Source organism: Muntiacus reevesi, chromosome 12 (assembly GCF_963930625.1).
Source record: "Muntiacus reevesi chromosome 12, mMunRee1.1, whole genome shotgun sequence".
NCBI lineage: Eukaryota > Metazoa > Chordata > Mammalia > Artiodactyla > Cervidae > Muntiacus > Muntiacus reevesi.
This window is the reverse complement of record NC_089260.1, coordinates 72,608,544-72,627,698: the sequence shown is the minus strand read 5'-3', so window position 1 is coordinate 72,627,698 and position 19,155 is coordinate 72,608,544.

Here is a 19,155-nt window from a genome sequence, read left to right as displayed (position 1 = left end):
AAAAATCTATCACATAAAGTTGCTGGGGCAATTAAATGATAATATCTGGGAAAAACATTTCCTAAATCATAAAGGGTGATGTCATTGTTAATATTTTATCTTTTTAAATAAGACATGGACCCCAGATAGTAGAGACACAAACGTTTTTGAATGTTACTGGGCAGTATACTCTATCCTAGCATAAAGAGAAGTCATAATGATTCAGTTATTCATAAATGAGAGTGATTCATTATGAGGTTTTGATTTTTCTAAGAATAAAGAAATTAAGACTGGATATAACTTCTATTTATATTGTCTGAGAATATATATTTATATTTACACTTATGTGTATGTGATCATTAATTCAATCAATGATTTTTTTAAAACATGTTGTGTGTGTATTGTATTATGCATGCGTGTTAAGTTGCTTCAGTCATATCTGACTCTGTGACTCTATGGACCAGGCTCCTCTATCCACAGGATTCTCCATGCAAGAATACTGGAGTGGATTGCCGTGCCCTCCTCCAGGGGATATTTCTAACTCAGAAATGGAGCCTTTGTCTCCTGCAGCTCCTGGACTGCAGGCAGATTCTTTACCACTGAGTCACCAGCGATGCCCATATTACTTTATAACACAGTTAAATTGGTAAGTATATGTGTCTTTATTAATTCAGTGTTACTTTTTTTTAGTACATATTGTGTGTATATTACTTTGTAATACATTTAAAATAGTGACTAGAACCTACTTTACGCCCATAAGCAGTTTACCTCGTATTAGTTGTGGTGGTGGCAGTTTAGTCACTAAGCTGTGTTCGACTCTCGCGACCTTATGGACTGTATGTAGCCTGCAAGTCTCCTCTCTCCATGAGAGTCTCCAGGCAAGAATGGTGGGATGGTTCCTTCTCCAGGGGATCTTCCCAACCCAGGAATCGAACCCGGGTCTCCTTCATTGCAGACAGATTCTTGTAGTAGTGGAGACAGGACCGAACCTTCGGGACAGACAATGACACAGGTTAAGGGACATGAGATACACACATGCTGTCATGAGACCACGCAGAGGAGGCACCTGAGCAGAGAGATGTTAGAAGTGAGGCCACAGGAAGCTTCAATTCAGAGAACTGAGAATGAAGGCCAAAGCATGCGTGTGGGAAGGTTGTGGAGAGAGGTGGGTAGAAAGGAGAAAATGAAAGAAGAGAGACAAGTCTGAATGGGAATTGGAGAACGACTCTGGGGTGTACTTCCTGGCGCTATTTTCCTCTTTCTGGTGAGCCTGGCTGAATACGAATATGCCCTGTGGCTGAGCTTGTCTAGGTGGTGGGGATGAGAGTCATGTGCGTCAGAGTTGGATTTGCTTTGGGTAGAAAAGGAATTTTGTCTTTCTTTTTCAACTTCTTCCTCTTACGGGAGGAGTTAGGAGGGATTGCATAATCAGATCTTTGTGACCCCATGGACTGTAGCCTACCAGGCTCCTCAGTCCATGGAATTTTCTAGGCAAGGGTACAGGAGGGGGTTGCCATTTCCTTCTCCAGGAGATCTTCCCAACCCAGGGATTGAACCCGGGTCTCCCACATTGCAGGCAGACACTTTACCATCTGAGCCACCAGGGAAGCCACCAATCAGATCTTACTAAGCATAAAAAATTGTTTGATACAGTCCTGATTTGGGAAAAAGAGTCCCCTCTTTTATAAGTGAGGGAACAGAGTCTGGAGAGGCTCTATGGATTGCCTTAGGTTAGACAGATGGTACATATGTGGAGGAGAAGAGCCCCTTCAAATCCTTTCACAATACCACTCTGCTGGAATTATGTGCTTGGTTTTGAAGACATTTTTAATTATTTTGTAAAGCTTTCAACCTTTCATTTCAATGCGGAGTCTTAGTGTTTCTTATCTTGTTTCTGTTATATGAATTCATTTTATTTTCTGATTATACTAAAGAGCCCAGGGGAACTTCCGAGTCAGGAAAAGTGGCTTGGCTATCACTTGTGCTAATCACCAGCAACACATCGAGCCTGTTGAAAGGAAAATGAAGCAGTCATATTTTAGGGTCTGTCAGATTTTCTGAAGCAAGGCAGCCCCTTGCAGTGTGGCAGGCTTTTGTGGTTGGGGCTGGGAAGAAGCCATTTAAGCAGTAGAATAAAGGGCCTGAAGCAATACGTGAGGTGTAGTATAGGCATTTCTGGAACAACAGACATGCTAAATTGTTACATTTTCAGCATTATTTAAATATCCAGGTAAATATATGTACTTAATACCTTCCATCCATCATTTGGGCAGTCTCCATCTCTGAACCCTACCTATTTTTTTCTTCCTTTTTCAATTTCACCCCTCTTGCTATCATTTGCTACCTTCAAAATTTTAGCATTAATGCCCCAGAAGCAAACAGATAGTTATGGGTTTGATCATTGCTATCTGAAGGGTTAAGTGACAGATTTCTGTCAGTATCAAACACATTTCATGGCATAGTGGAGTGTTCCAATGGGTAGGTGGAGATCATTGGGAAGTCATTTGTGAGTAACATGCTCTTACAAAGGCAGTCGGTGGGGGCTGAGGTTGTTGTGCAAGGACTGGACTCCAGCCCTAGGCAGGGGGTGTCCTGGCAAGAGGAAATCATCCTGGTGTTAGAGAGAACTGAGTTAAAGATTTAGAAGGAAATGGTGACAAGCAGAAAGCCAAGTACGCTAAATGGGGTGTGGAATTGACTCAAGTATTATTGGTCATATCAGATGCTCTGTCCTTGAGCAGAGCACTTCAAAAATTCTTATGCCCTTCACCAGAACTTATCTTAGAAACTGGAGCAGGATCATGTAGCCCCACTTCCGATAAGAAAAAAAAAAAAAATGCAGAGATAGGAAGCCAAAAAAATGAAAGGTGTGGGTAAAGGGTGAAGTTAAATGAGGAAGTAATTATTGTTCAGCAAGGAGAAGTCCAATAAACTCTGGCACATTTGTGCCATACACAGACCCACAAACACAAATAAAAACATAGGCACCTGTAGATATATATACAGAACATATGTAAGCAAAATGCACACAATCATTTGCATATATATGTATATACACACCTAGTCTTGCATATGCATGTATATAAATATGCATACATACCAGGTACATGCCTGTTTTTTTGCTGATGCATGTATGCATCCATCCATACATATCTTTAGAAGAGTCAGAGATTGTTTTATAAATCAAATAACACTTGATCAATTCTCTATAGCCTACACATATTCTCAGAATCATTATCTCATGCACACAGACAATTTGGATCAGCTCCCTCAGTGCTGTAGTCACTAAATCCTCTTTAATAAGGTCATGGAACACCTGGCGTGAGCCTAGCCAGGCAGCCCAGGACCAGGAGCACTGTCTATTATGAGGGTTAAGCAGTTAGAGTAATTTCCTGGGGCGATTATGAAAACAAAACCAGGCACAGGATAAAGAACATACAATTATTCCAGAAAAGCTAAATATGTCTTTGAGCCAAATAATGAATATATTATTCAGAAACAGAGGTCATGAGAGAGACAAGCAGATGATGGGGAAAAGGAACAGGTCAAAAAGGCAGACTGAGGAAAGATTACTCCATGTTCTGTCCTGAACTGGGGTCGTAGGTCAACTACCACCCTAATGTATCAGTAGCCGTTACAAAACATGTGTGCGTATTGATTGTTACAAGTCCAGAGTTGAGGATATACAGTATTTCTCATCATTTACTGCAAGTAGTAATGAGGTTTGATTATTTCAGTGTCAAATTGCAAACAACTTTACGAGTCAAAAGTGGCACACAGCATTACAAATATCTCTAATATTGAGCCAATTTCTATTAGATTTTAAGACTCAAGAAACTTTGCTGTAAATGAAAAGTGGTGGACAACCTACTTTTAAGTCAGGTTTCATCATTGCAAGGTGCTCTCTTGCTGAAGCTGCAGAAAGACGAAGACATATCACTCTTAGAAAAAGCCACAGCTCATTAACTATTGAAACTCATATCACTGGTAAAATGCATACTGTACATCATCAGACTGAAATAAATACTCTTCTTGGGAACTAGACTGGATGAATCATTTATTGGGAAAAATGAGTCATGTGAAGGAAAAGAAGTCACCTCTCAGCTAACACCTCTACTTCATGAAAGTGAAAGTGTTAGTCACTCAGCTATGTCCAACTCTTTAGGACCTTATGGACTGTAGCCTGCCAGGCTCCTCTGTCCTTGGGATTCTGCAGGCAAGAATACTGGAGTGGGTAACCATTCCCTTCTCCAGGGAATCTTCCCAACCCAGGGATTGAACCCAGGTCTTCCACACTGCAAGCAGATTGTTTACAGTCCGAGCCACCAGGCAAGCCTGTGAGCTACTCCATGAGTTGGATGGAATAATGGGAAACATACCAGCTGAGGGTCGCAGCCAGTGAAGGGGCAGTTCCTCCATCTTTAACAAACAAGGAAACTCAATTCTAGAAAGTTCAGGAAATCTACCTAAAGTAATGGATAAGATTAGCAGAGTGTATCAGACTAGAGTCAAATTACTCTAAAGTGAAAATGAAAATCGCTGAGTCATGTCCAACTCTTTGGGAGTTCATGGACTGTCCATGGAATTTTCTAGGCCAGAATACTAGAATGGGTAGCCTATCCCTTCTCCAGCAGATCTCCCTGACCCAGGAATTGAACGAGGGTCTCCTACATTGCAGGCAGATTCTTTACCAACTGGGCTATCAAGGAAACTCTCAAGTTACTCTAAGTTTAAGCCTATTGCCCCACACAATGAATGTCAAGAAAAAAGAGCAGCTCTGCAATTTTTTTTTTTTTTAAGACATTCAGAGCCATTAAGTTAAATAAGTCTTATAAAGATTAATAGTAGAAATATCTTCATTGGTCATTTAGACATAGATCAAGCTTTATTGGAAACTGAAGTTTAACAAAGGTTGAATATGTATGTTGTGGGAGGCTGAGTTATTTTTATTAGTAATAAATCTCCTGCTTCCCCCCCACCAGTTACTCCCCTTCAGAACTCTGCACCTAAGCCAACTATATTTTTACATTTTATGTCTTCAGTTACTGTCTACACCCACATGCATCTTTCTACTGGCCACATGCACCAGGAAGTTCATCTCTCAGAGACTCCATTCTCTTTTCTATAAAGTGGAGTTTCTTTCCTATCTTCTTCTTTTTTTTTTTTTTTTTTCTTCGAGATACTGATTTTATTTCCTTTGAATATATACCCAGAAATTGCTTTGGATCATATGATAGTCCCATTTTTAACTTTTTTTTTTTTTTAAATTTTATTAGTTGGAGGCCAATTACTTCACAACATTTCAGTGGATTTTGTCATACATTAACATGAATCAGCCATAGAGTTATACGTATTCCCCATCCCGATCCCCCCTCCCACCCCCCCCTCCACCCGACTCCTCTGGGTCCTCAAAGGATTGTTGTAAATTGAAAACAAGACAAAGAGAAACACGTGGTAGTTTTCAGCTGCAATATCTTTAGCTATAAAAAAATTGTTCTAAAGCATGTATACTGAAAAATACATCAGAGCAAAGAGATTGGGGGAAAAGAAGAATGTGTGTATTGAATTTAAGCTAGAGATAATGGTAGCCTAATCCTGGGAAATCAAAGAAATAAACCAATGAGTGGTATAGGTATGTATTTTAAAGAAACTCATAACTGAGTAGACATTTGAATTACAAAAGAATAGTAAGAACTTAAAAGATAATCTCCAGATTTCTTGGTTACATCAGAGAAAGAGAACAAGTTGGAGGGAAATTAATTGAGGTAGGTTTTAAATATTTTTGGCTTATGTGCTATACGGTATCTCAGTCAGTATATCCAGGAGGATGAAAGGATGAGTTGGTGAGTTTTGCTAACAACCTAGGGATGAGAGGTAACAGCCTATGGATGACAATAGGAACTGCTGGTGTCATAGTGATTTGGGGTTGTCGTCTCAGGTCATCAGAAATTCCTAAATGTCTCCAGTTCACAGGAGAGGTTCCCAGAAGACTGAGCCCATGAGCCTGGTCAGGACTGGCTGAACAACAGGTGGGCAGCTGAACCACACTGCATGAGTCTCTCTCCTTAAGAACGATGAGAAGAACCAAAGAGAAATCACTTTCAATGTGACTAGATGTATAAAAATAAAATAAACTAAGGAACCGTGAATGTTGGATTGCTTTGTATGCACTGTGATCACGGAAAGAGGGCAAATCATATGTAAAAAGAGAAAAGAAATGGAGAATGAGACAGGATTGGGCTTCTAACATGGATTCAACTCCTGGTCCCAGACCCTCCCTGAGAACTAGCTGGCTTTCTGTCTTGAGTGAGGGCTTCTCCTACGTCTGTCCCGTCCCAAACACCAGTCCATCTCTCCCCCTTCTCTCCTCTCCCCTCCTCTCCTTTCCCTCTCTTCCCTTACCTGTTCTCACTCAGGAACCTAAGTGAGACCTTTGCAACCAGAGAAAGGATTAATTATAGAAAATGAAAGTGATCCTCCAGAGAGTGTGGGTCAGGTGAGGAGCAAGTATGGGAGCCTGAGTTTCTCAGGGTGCCCAGGGTACCCCTGTATCAAGGGTTAAGTAGAGACAAAGATGCCGCCAAGAAGACTGGACAGAAATGAACAGAGCCCTAGAGATCTACTGTATAAACTGTGCCGATAGTAAACTATGCTATTTCATACTTTAAAATATGCTAGAAGGGTATATCATGTTAAGTCTCTTATCACAAAGTAATCACAACAATGATGACAACAGATAAAGGAGGGAAGGAGCAAACTTTCAGAGATGATGAATATATTTATGGCATAGACAGTGCTGACAGTCTCATGGGTGTTTTCATGCCTCCAAGCTCATCACAGAGCTGCAAAAGAAAGCCAGAAGACATTTTTGTTTTTGTTTTCTTTTTCATGCTGCTTGGCATTTGTTGTTAAGATTATTAAATCCAGGAGAATGAAGTCAGATAAAGCATATTGAAATAAGATCACCACATAAGTATAAGCAAAATAAGAACCCAGAAGAAGTTAATTCTAAAAATAGATGAAGGAAATCGCCATTAAGTGTCATTTAAATGTCTTGAAGATACTGGACAATAAAAAAGGAAGATCTTTCAAGGCTGTGTGAACACATGGCATGAAAAGCAGAGAGAAATAAAAATTTCTCAGCGATCAGTCTGTTAAGTCTGGAGTCTCGGATGCTGGAACAGAAATGGTGTTAAAGGAGACTAAACAGATATTTTGGGATCTTCCACATAGATTTGAATATCGAGTCTAGAAGCCTGATGTTTATTCTTTGGGCAGAATGAAGGTGAGAGCTTTTCTCTCTCAACTAGGGTCCTATGTACTTCTTGGTGCCTGAGTTTGCCTGCATCCTTTGGCAGTCAAATCATGGCTCTTTCCTGAGAAAACTGCTCATTAAATATGGCCTGTCTATAAAATTCTGGGCAATTTCAGTCATTTAACAAGCCTGGACCCTGAATCACACTTCTTTCCATTCCCTGAGCACCTGCTCTGTTACAGGTACCTCGCTGGGTTGTAGAGATACATCGTACCAAATATGAAAATGGGTGTTGCCTCCTGTAGTCTTGCAGAGAACGCAGCTGTGGACACAAGTAGACAGTGCAAGTATTTGCAACCAGTGAAGGAGGGTTGTCAGTCATCTTCCCAGGCAGAAGGAGGATGTCAGATGCCTGGGTGAAGAAAGAGAAGAATGCTGGGAGAATCTGAACAGAAGAGCAGCGGTGAGGACATGGACGATGAGCCCCTTGCCAGGGGAGTCAGGAGAGGCAAGATTCTAAGTGGATAGAGTGCCAGAGTCAGTCTATGAGAGTAAGAGGTGAGGCGGTCAGTGTTTCTTAAGAGAGATGAGAAGACTCACTTGGAGGTTGGACAGGGGATGTGCTGTGATTCTCATGGATGTGCTATGAGGGGATCTCTAGGCAGATGGGTCTGCATTTGAGCTGCTAGTTCTATAAAGATACCTTTCTTTGAGTTTGGCATCTGACAGGCCCTTGTTATGACATATCTTTATAATTAGGTGCCAGGAAAAATTTTAGGTAGATGTCTTCCTTCCTGATAATCAGAAATATTTAGCCACTGTGTTTTACTCTTTGCCATGGAAACCAGGGAGTGTGGAGACTAAATTGGTGCCTGACTCTTGCCCTTGGTTAGCACATTTCATTCTTCCTGTTCCCACACTCTGGTTTCTGTTTGCACTCACTTTACTTTGTTTTGTATATCATATGGGAGTGTGCCAGTTACTCTTCCTGTCCACACACACACACACACACACACACACACATGCTCTGTGACCGCTCCAGCCAGGATGCTTTATTATACCCAACAGCATTTAAGAGAAGTGGTTGAAACAGGGCATCCCATTCATACCTCTGAATCCTCACTCACTAAACTTGTGTTGACTCTGTGTGTGTGTGTGTGTGTGTGTGTGTGTGTGTGTGTGTGTGTGAGCTCAGTCATGTCCGATTCTGTGTGACCCTGTAGACTGTAGCCGCCAGGTTCCTCTGTTCATAGGATTTCCCAGGCAAGAATATTGGTGTGGGTTGCTATTTCCTTCTCCAGGGGATCTTCCTACCTACGGATCGAACCCGTGTCTCCTGTGTCTTCTGCATTGCAGGTGGATTCTTTACCACTAAGCCCCACTGTTGATTGTATACTAAGTTCCTAAGTTCAGACACTGAATTAGGACTGGGAGGCACAATGATTAATGAGGAAAGTTACTTGCCATCTCATTATGCACAGTTGGTCAGACCAGGGAAGACTTTTCAACAAACAACTATTACGTGAATGCAAAGGAAGATATGAAAGGCTTTAGAAGAACACAGGATGGGGAAAGGGATTGGCCATTTTGGAGACTTAGCCCTTGCCATTGTGCTGGTTGTTCTACAACTGCTATTTCATATTGAAATAGTCCAGGTCTCAGGAGGACCTCAGGGCTTTGAGTTCACCCACATTTCACTCATTCAACAAGTCTCCTTTGAGCCTCTAAAACATGCACAGGTATCATCCTCTTGTTCTGAAGATGCCCCAAAGGAGTAAGTGAGGAGGAAACACACAGATACCAAATCCTAAGGTATCCTGGGAAGGCTGAATGGAGACATTCACAGGAGTGCATGTCACAGAGAGGAAGAGACTGATGTCAGGACCTTGACACTCACGACCCCCTTGCCGTGAGCATCACAAGGCTCCACTCTCTGGAATTGCTCAGCCTGCCCCTCACATCCACAGGATGGTGAAGCAGTAGGAATTAATGCCTCTTAAGGCTGAGTTTCAAAGGTTGCTTGCTTTTGCAGCAGATTATTGCTCTGCTGTGGGTTTTTTCTATGTCTTCACAGACAATAGCAGTGCATTTGTAAATTGCTGTTCTTTTAATAACAAATCATAGCTGAGTATTCTTCTCTTTCAGGAATATCGGCTACTTTCATGTTTAATGCCTCACATCAGGGATTTAATCAGCATCCTTCTCTGGGCATGTCAAATGCGACTAAATTATAATGTCCTCAGGACACAGTGTATTGGATTTCAAGATGAAGCAGATTATAGTAAATATTAATCTTTTCAAATGGATAGAATCAAATATAAAACTATTTCAAACAAGAATTTTAATGTGGAAATTAAATATTTGTTAATATTTCTAGCATTCGAGCATTGAGAAGCCAGGTGACAGGGTGATTATTCAAAGGTTACAGCTTATCTCATCGAGTTGCTGATACATTAAATTGTTAGTCTTTTCTTTAGAATTATGTAGAAAGAGCATTTCTCCAAGTGAAACAAGAAAAGCCAATTTATCAACTGAGATGGACGACACTAGCTTTTTTTTTCGAAATGGTGTTCTATCTTTGATCTGTGAGGCCTGGAACTTTGTAATTGCTCAATCTATGATTTTAGGGTAAAAAAAAATGGATGCTACTAATTAAATTAATGCTACCTGTCAGCAGTTTATCATAGTCACCATGGTTTCTAATGTAAAAATGTAACTTTGAGTATGCACACGCATAGAAAATTCAAGTGGCAACTGTGACACAGACCATACAATTTTACCAAAAAAATCCAGGGTACATGCTATGGTATTACCCAGACTATAAAGGGGTTTCCCAGGTGGCATTAGAAGTAAAGAATCCGCCTGCAAATGCAGGAAACAGGAGATGTGGAAATTGATCCCTGGGTTAGGAAGATCCATCCCCTGGAGTAGGAAATTGCAAGCCACTCCAGTATTCCTGCTTGGAGAATTCCATGGACAGAGAAACCTGGCAGACTATAGTCCATGGGTTGCAAAGAAGCGGACATGACTGAAGCTACCAAGCATGCTAGACTGCATGCATACAGTGACTCAACTACAGACCATAAAGGGATTGCTGCTGCTGTTTAGGCGCTCGGTCGTGTCCAGCTCTTTGCAATCCCATGGACTGTAGCCCACCAGGCTCCTCTGTCCATGGGATTTCCCAGGCAAGAACACTGGAGTGGGTTGCCATTTCCTTCTCCAGGAGACCTTCCTGACCCAGGGATTGAACCGTCATCTCCTGCATTGGCAGGTGAATTCTTTCCCACTGAGCCAGTTGGGAAGCCCATTAAGGGATTAGAGGGAGAAATGCCCACAGGATCCTAAGATTAATGTGTTGGCTCTGCTGCCTCTATGCTATGTCAGCCTTGGATAAGCCAGTTTCATATAAAATGAGGACAAAGATACTTTCTGATCTACTTCACAAGGTTGTTACAATAATCAGATAACATAATACACAATGAAAGATTGCATCAGCTAAAAGAATACAATAAAATCTAGGAAAATAGTAGATACCAGATATTCTTTGTGGTAAGACTGTTTACAAATCAAAATGTGTGTGGAGATTTTAAGTGGAATATTTTAAAAAATTTGTTTTCTGACTACAAGCTTACATATTTTATCACCAGAAGAGTAATAGCATGTTTCATTTAGTTTTTCTATTTAAAATTCAAAGTCATCTTTTCAAAGTGAGTCTACTTTTACACAAATGCACTTGCACTGGTTTTAATTAAAATTAGGTTTTGTATTTGTCTCTGCACTGAGTGAATAATTATTTTTAATTAAAAAATCAAGAAATGTAATGTATTTTAAATGTGTGCTGCCTCTCTCAGATTTGGCTAGTATGTTGATGCTTAATTAATGCAGATAATAATTTTAGCAGACTCTAAATGACTTATTAAAGGAAATAATTCTTTGTAGCATTTTTGTTTTGAACCAGGCTAGTCTTTACTTCTGGTGCTTCATGGAGGTTCAGAGTTGAGTACCACAAATATCTGCCCACAGAAAGTTCAGTAACTGACTTTAATTCAGAATTTCTTATCTTCCCCATAAAATATATGCATGAGATTTTAAAAATAAAATAATAACATTAAAAAAGGAAATATAGATACTAGATTGAAATTGCCAGGACCAAGAATAATTAAATGTTTGATGACCATCATCAAAAAATCTACAAACAATAAATGCTGGGGAGGATGTGGAGAAAAGGAAACTTTCTTGCACTGTTGGTAGAGTGTAAATTGATGGAAGGCAGTATGGAGATTCTTTTAAAAACTAGGAATAAAACTACTGTATGACCCAACAATCCCACTTCTGGGCATATACCCTGAGAAAACCATAATTGAAAAAGACACATGAAACCCAGTATTCATTGCAGCATTATTTAAATAGCTAGGACATGGAAGCAACCTATATATATGTCCATTGACAGATAAATGGATAAAGATGCTGTGTTACATATGTACAATGGATTATAACTCAGTCATAAAAAGGAGTGCATTTGAGTCAGTGCTAATAAGGTGGCTGAACCTAGAGCCTATTATACAGAGTGAAATAAGTCAGAAAGAGAAAAACAAATATCATGTGTTAATGCATATATGTGGAATCTAAAAGGATCATACTGATGAACCTATTTGCAGGGCAGCAGTGGAAATGCAGACGTAGAGAACAGGCTTATGGACCCTGGGAAGGGGTGACGGAAAGGGGGGGATGAATGGAGAGAGAAGCATGGAAACATATACGCTATCACATGTCAAACAGAGAGCGAGTGGGAGTTTGGTGTATGCCTCAGGGAGCTCAAACCAGGGCTCTGTGACAACCTAGAGGGATGGATGGAGTGGAGATGGGAGGAAGGCTCAAGAGGGAGGTGTCATATGAATACCTATGGCTGATTCAGGCTGAGGTATGGCAGAAATCAACACAATATTGTAAAGTAAGTATCCTCAATTAAAAATAGATAAAAGAAAATATGTGTGTTTGATATCTGCATAGAAATAATCTGTAACACTGGAGGTAAATAAAAAGATCCAGACTTTGGTCAGTCTCTGACCCTAACCTAAGTCACTAAAGCCGCATGACAGCAAGCGAGGAGCTTCCCGTCTTGGCTCAGTCTCCTCACTAGAGAGCCCACCTTCTTCATTAGTCCGTAAGATTTGCCCCTCATCCAATGAGAGCAGCTTACACTAGAAAGGAGGGTGGTGAGACCATGTAGATTAGCAATGCTGCATTATTTTTTTTTCCATCCTAGGTGGTGGTATGGGTGGTCCCCAAAGGAACACCCCAGCAGATGAGAACCAGACCAGAATAACTCTGTCTCTATTACATCAGCTCATATTGATTGAGAGTGTGAGGTTAGAAGATTATGCTGTGTTACACAGAGTGATCCTGAAGGAATGCTTGTTAAGTATGGGCTTCCTTGGTGGCTCAGACAGTAAAGAATTTGCCTGCAATGTGGGAGACCTGGGTTCAATCCCTGGGCAAGAAGATCCCCTGGAGAAGGGGATGGCAACCCACTCCAGTATTCTTGCCTGGAGAATCCCCTGGACAGAGGAGCTTGGTGGGCTACAGTCCATGGGACTACCAAGAGTCAGACAGGACTGAGCAACAAACACTTTCAATTTCACTTTGTAAACTGAGGCTCAGGTTGCCCTTCTCCTTCAAAACCAAGTGCAACTTCCCCTCTGTATCCAAGAAAACTGTGACTGAAAAGACAGACAATAAAGAAATGGACTAAAAATTATCTTTCTTTGTTGTCATAACCAGTACATCAATAAACCCTGTAGATAGGATCTTCAAAATATGCCCTGAATCCTGACATTTCTATTATCTACCAAGCTGTTGCCCTAAGAGGTAGTTACTATCATCTTTCTTGTTTATCTCTTAATGTTTGTTCTAAATTTGCTCCCTGTTAAACTAAAATGAATATTGAGTCTCCAAAAAACAGAGTTTTACTTGGGATCTTAAGAACTGCAATTTGGGAGACAGAGATTTGGGTAAAACCAAAAGAATGTTCAGGAAAGAGAAAGAGTCAAGGACTTAGAAAGGCAAAGCCTAGAGTCTGTTCTCTGACACAGGAGAGGAACTGCCTGTCCTCACAGGATGGCTGTCAAGAGTTGTTTTAGAGTGTGCATCCAACAAATAGATAGACAGTCATGAGTTATTTTAGGATAAAATTCCAGTAAATGTCTTGAGTTTCCTACAGATGTTCCAGATACCTTCATTAAGACAATGAGTGGCCAAAACTTCATATTTCACCCAGGCTGAGACTGTAGGTAAATCATTTTTCTTCAGGGGCCTCTCTACTCCATCTCAGAGAGCTCTCTTAGCAGTACTAACTCCATCTTGATTTTTCTTTCACATTTCCCTCTTTTGATGGAGGTTTCTCTTTGGAAAGCACTGGGATCAACCATTAGGTTAGTTCAGCACTCATGTAGGCTTCCTCAATGTTGGGAACGCTTATTCTGAAAGAGTCCATGTCCTTCAGAGGGAAAGAGGGCCCTCATGCTGCCAATCTCATTCCTCTAATTGAAATGTTTAGGGGTTATGATTTTAGTACATGATCAATATCTGAAATAATTTTGATTTAATATTTACCCTAAGATAAAGATTGTCATTGTTCAGTTGCTAAATCATGTCCAACTCTTTGTGACCCCATGGTTTGCAGGATGTCAGGCTTCCTTATTCTTCACTGTATCTCTGAATTTGCTCAAACTCATGTCCATTGAGTCAATGATGCCATCCAACCATCTCATCCCCTGTCCTCCACCTTCTCCTCCTGCCCTCAATCTTTCCCAGCATCAGGGTCTTTTCTAGTATGTTGTCTCTTTGCATCAAGTGGCCAAAGTATTGGAGCTTCAGCTTCAGCATCAGTCCTTCCAATGAATATTCAGGACTGATTTCCTTTAGGATTTACTGGCTTGATCTCCTTGCTGTCCAAGGGACTCTCAAGATAAATGTACATAGAGATTTATAGATATTGTGTTTTCATTTTTGCTTCCATTCAAGTACCTATTGACAAAAAGGGTTAAAATAAATGTCTTCACTCTAATAATAGTGATTCCAAGAAATATGGACTGCTTGTCTATATTTGGATGGTCCATTTGTTGGCAGGACAGTTACCGTCACTTGGAGAACACCCATAGCACAGATGATGGTAGTGAGGTGCCAAAGTTCATAAAGAAGATAAGCTCAAGAACAAGATTCAAAACCAGAGAGTCGATCCACCAAGTTCTATGTTTCTTGCTGGGGAAGGGTAGGAGTGAAGTGGACAAGGGATCTTAATACAAAATTTATAGTTTTTAGACTCAATGAATATAATTTTTCAAAAAAATATGAAAAATAGTCTGATACTAAGAATCTAGTTTTATTACTTGGTTTTTTGGAGTTTGTCACCAAATTTTGGTCAATGCATATTATGGTGCTGTTTCATGAAAATACATTAAAAATAGGTAAAAATAAGGAAAGCAGGAAATGTGAAACAGTGCAAAGGCCTTCAACTTAATTCTCTTTTGAAGTCTCTAAAGATTTTCTAGAATTTCTTTTCTTCTGTAGTATATCTTCTGTTGCTTTTCAGAGTGATGCACACACAAAGGTTTTCTCCCCCATTGTTTTGTCTTAATCAAACTCAATTCTTTAATGTCCCAGCACTGAGCCTTCAGATTTGTTGTGGATAGGTTTCCTCATACTGATTCAGCAAGAAGATTTCTGCCATACTTCAAGCTGACTTGATTCAGAATTGCAGGAATGTTTCTCCTGAGAATACTTGAGTGGTGGATAAGAATGACGATGTCAGGGATAACAGGAACTTCCTTTTGTTGAAATATTGTGATGTGCCAAAGTGGTACTAATAAGAATTTATGTTTCTATTTATTCTTCAAAACAGCCCTTGGAGATATGCATCTTTCTTATTTTTCAGATCAAAACTCACCGGTTTGGGTAAATCACTGGTTTATATAACCAACAGTGAGAGAGTAAGATATGACCCAAGAAACATTTGAAAGTAAAGCTTTCTATTCCTACTTCTATTGTTGCAGCTGCTACTAACACCAGCAACTGACCAGAGAAGGTAGAGAGGAGGAGGAAAAATGGTGGAGGAGGAGGAGGAGCTGAGGGTGAAGCAAAAGAAGGAGAAACTGTCATCACTCGAAAGTCTTTCCCATCCACAGTCATCCCTCTGGGATGCTCAAGCCCATTGCTGGTGGAGTACCGATCCAACATTGGTTAAATCTGTGAATGCAGAACCCGGGGGGTACAGAGGGCTGGCTGTATTTTCTCATTGAAATTTTTGCATTCTGAGAACCGGGCCAGACTCGATAGGCAGTGAGCACTACTGAGGAGTTGCATAAGTGGATGGACAGGGTGTACACAGCTAAGACAACACCCTAACAAATGCTGTCAGTCTAGTCAGGGATATAGGGAGGGCTGCTGAATGCCAGAGGCAGTGAAGGGGGGTGAGCACAGAAACGCTGAGTGCGTGTGCAGAAGAAGGGTGGTGGTTAGGAAAACCTTCCTACTCAACAAACTAAGCTGATGTCACATGCCTGTTACTAGTCACTCCCAAGAGCATGCCAGGTGTTTGAATCAGCTCCTGGTCTAGGTGTCATTGTGGATGGCAATACTCAAGAGGGCCATTTAGTATATACTGATTAGCAGATGATCAAGTGTATTTAAAGAAATAGAAAGATACCAGACTGAGAGTGCTATGCATTAAATGCAGCATTTATATATTCGACACCGGACTTTGCACAAACAGCAAACTCTGGAGAAAATCTTATCTTCTTGCCTATCTGCAAAGTATCTTACAGACAAAAGGGGCAAATTAACAGACACGGGCAAATTGGGAAAAATGCTCTCATGTTTCCCAGAGTCAATCAAGTCATTCAGCACAGGAAGGTTTGGGTTTCTCAAGAAATGGCTTCTAAGAAAGAATTGTCACTGTCTTGGCAATCTTGGGATCAGGCTGCACAGACTGTCAGCAGAAAAAGAAATAGGAAGAAATATAAAGGGCCATGAGTCAAGCACTGCCACCATCAGTCACTTAATCACCTCTGGACCATTGGCTTCTCAGGGAGGCTTGGAGCAAGCTGGGGAAAGGCACAGGCTTGTTTTAGAAAGAATAGATTCCTCTCATGTTGCCCTGGACGAAGCACGGTGGTCTGGGAGTCTGGAGTGCTCCCAATTAGGAGGGCTGTTTCCAGCTCCAGCACTGACCAGCTCTCTGACCTTGAGTCTCTCAAATTACGCACATGCCTAGTCTTTCTTGGGGAAACAACACAGAACAAAATTAATATCATGGAATTGAAAACATTGAGACTGTTTAGAACACATTGCCCTCAATTTGAAAGGAAAAGGTACCAAGGAAAATAAAGGAAATGAAAGTCTGCAGAGCTCTCTCCATCAACAACAAAGGTATGCTTAAGTGTTTGTATACTTTGGGCATTTAAATCATCAGAGTATGATGAGATGTATATTCTTACCTGCATCTTGATGAAAAAGGACCAGAGGCTCAGCTCATTTACAAATACGTCTTCCTGGTCAGACCATCAGAGTCCAAATTAGACCTCCTAGAACCTAAAAATCCACAGGATTGGCACATATTTTACACACTTGAAAGGCACAGTGCTGAGTACTGGTGTGGAAGGAGTCCTCAAAATAGAAAATCAGAGAGAAAAAAGGAACCATGAAGAGAGCACTGAATTTAGAATCAGAGACATGGGTGTGGGGGGAGTTGTTGCCTTTTTTTTTTTTTTTTCTTTTGGCCATGTGGTATGCTGTATCTTAGTTCCCCAACCAGATCAAACTTGTGCCCCCCTGCGCTGAAAAGGTGGAGTTTTAAACACTGCACCATGAAGGAAGTCCTAGAGACATGGTTCTGAACTCAGTTGTGAGTTACTGGTGGGTAATTCACAGACCTGCTCTAAAACTATATTCTCAAGGGAAAAAATAGAGAGGTAATAGTAGTCCTTTTTATATTGTGAGCATCCACATCCAAAACTAACTATAATGTTCTTTAAAGGTTAAAACTAATATGTGAATAGCAGTTATTTTAATATAAGAAATAAACATTGACATAATAATGAATCAATATTTGTTATGCTTCTCTTGTATTAATGATCATGCTAAATTTATAACATGTTTTTAGCTCTTATTTTCATCCTATCCAAGAGGACATGGAGAATCAAAATTGTAATTTTTTTTGGCTAAGATGTTAACACAAAACCCAGCAAACAACATATGCTAGTAAATATTTGTTGAATGTGTGACAAATGTCAGGGGAAAAAAAAAAAAAAACTTGCAGAGAGCAGAGAGAGGCCAAAATAATTTTTGAGAGGTGCTGTAAAGGCTGCCTGGAAGAAGGTCAGCATTCAATTACCAGGAGAGGACCAACAGGCAGAGAAGGGCTGATGACATCCAGGTCACACTGGTTTCTGAGGAAACTGCAATTCCTACCTGCACAGGGGTTGTTGTGGCGTTCTTGGCTTAGCTTGGAGGACACTGGAACCATCCCACATGTCTGAGCATGTTGATCCAGATTATACTGGATCTGTGAGCTTTAGCAAAAAATTTTTAATAGCAGGGAAATCATGAGAGGGCAGTTTCCAGCTGGGAGCAAAATGGGGATGGGTGTAACCTGGACTCTGCCCAAGTGAGCACCAGGCCTGCATAAGGAGGCCAAAGAAAATTAGAGAGAGAAGGTCACATGCTAATTTACAGGGAATATGCAAAGTCAAGAGGTCTACTCAATCTCGTCCTAATCAAACCTTTTCCCCTTTCGACAGCATGAACATAAATAGCTGTCTCAGAATAACTTCAGTTAATTCAGACCCTTTTCCCCTACTTTGTCGTCCAACCACCTGTCCTCATTTTTGTACTGATTCATTTATTTACAAAATGGGTAATTTAAACTTGCTGGGTTAAACTCTGGAAATAAAAAAAGATGAGAAACAAGTGCAAAAAGACAAATGAAAGAATCATGTACCTTCTTCTCAGTCCTCTGAAAGTGGCCGGTATCTCTCTGTTCAACTGAAGGCTTTGTATGTATTGTCAAATGTAACTCTCAGACCTGAGTGGATTAAGCTTCTGAATTCAGACTGGAATTTCCCAAAGCAGACAAATTTGAAAGCTAATATGTTCTTAAAGGACAAACTCATCTTAATCTAGAGTTGAATAAAATCAAATGTCTCTGCTTCTGTGCAATCTCTCTGTTCTACACTCAGTCCTCTGTTGCCCATAGCTCATAGATGCATGTGTTAATCTTAATGTTTTAGATAACAGAGCAAGTGCAAGGACCATGGAAACACTAGCTGATCTGGAGAAACCTTAGACACCCTATGGACTTCCCTGATAGCTCAGTTGGTAAAGAATCTGCCTGCAATGCAGGAGACCCTAGTTAGATTCCTGGATCAGGAAGATCTGCTGGAGAGGGATGGGCTACCCACTCCAGTATTCTTGGGCTTCCCCTGTAGCTCAGTTGGTAAAGAATGCACTTGTAATGTGGGAGACCTGGGTTTGATCTCTGGGTTGGGAAGATCCCCTGGAGAAGGGAAAGGCTACCCACTCCAATATTCCGGCCTGGAGAATTCCATGGACTACACATGGGATCGCAAAGAGATGAACATGACTGAGTCACCTTCATTTCACTTCACTAGACATCCTAAACTGGTTCTCCTGAATCATGGAGTGCTCTTCACTTCATTTACTCAATTACATGATAGACTATGAAGATTAAAGAGATGAACAGAATGACTACAGAGTTTGTGTCTTTAACTTATTATTTATTTAGCCAACTTGGGCAGAAACTCATAGATATAGGGATTAGCTGAGTTCTGTGGAGCTGTACTGCTGAAGAAGATTATAAAACTGTGTTTTGAGTGAGAAAATAGAGGAAGTTGCCAACAATAAAT